The sequence below is a fragment of the Trichechus manatus genome, unplaced genomic scaffold (assembly GCF_000243295.1).
Source record: "Trichechus manatus latirostris isolate Lorelei unplaced genomic scaffold, TriManLat1.0 scaffold00093, whole genome shotgun sequence".
NCBI classification, from domain to species: Eukaryota; Metazoa; Chordata; class Mammalia; order Sirenia; family Trichechidae; genus Trichechus; species Trichechus manatus.
Window position 1 is genome coordinate 9,089,259 of NW_004444029.1, and position 953 is coordinate 9,090,211.

Genomic DNA, 953 nt, shown 5'->3' on the forward strand with positions numbered 1-953 from the left:
GGCAGTAGAGCTCTAGTGGTGCAATGGTTAAGTGCTTGGCTGCTAACCAAAAGGTCAGCGGTTCGAGCCCACCAGCCACCCCACGGGGGAAAGATGTGGCAGACTGCTTCTATAAAGACGACAGCCTTGGAAACCCTATGGGGCAGTTCTGCTCTGTCCTACAGGGTCGCTGTGAGTCGAAATTGACTTGATGGCAGTGGGTTTGGTTTTTGGGTTTTATAGGTAGTAACAGCCTCTTAAGAATCATCCGTGTTTTAAAAACTTTCAAAAGTCAAAAACTTTTCGAAGTCAAGTTTTCTTGCTTCTGGCCCAGCCCCCAAATTTACCTTTGCAGGTAAGGTAAGGAATGGGTTACCAGGCCAAAGAGCAGACCCCAAGGCCTGGGAGAGCCCATCTCTGGGAAGTATTCTCGCTCTTTCCTGCACCCTCTCTTTGGACTTTCCCCAGGTACAAGGTGCTCCCGGGCAGCCCCCATCTGTGATCCTGGTGCAGGGGGGTGGCAGGGGGGGTGAGCAGCGAGGTTGATCACAGGAGCTAGCCTCCTGCCTCTAAGGCCTCTGTGTCCAGATACTATTTTTACTGTATTGCCCTTTAAAAATATATATAATTTATTTATTTTTGTTGTTGTTAAGAGTATACACAGCAGGGTATACACCAATTCAACAATTTCTTTTTTAAAAAAATTTTTTTTATTGTACTTTAGATAAAGGTTTACAGAACAAATAGTTTCTCATTAAACATTTAGTACATATGGTTTTATGACATTGGTTAACAGCCCCACGAAATGTCAACACTCTCCTTTCTCGACCTTGGGTTCCCTATTACCAGCTATCCTGTCCCCTCCTGCCTTCTAGTCCTTGTCCCTGGGCTGTTGTGCCCCATTAGTCTCATTTTGTTTTATGGCCCTGTCCAGTCTTCGGCTGAATGGTAAACCTGGGGAGTGACTTCATTAC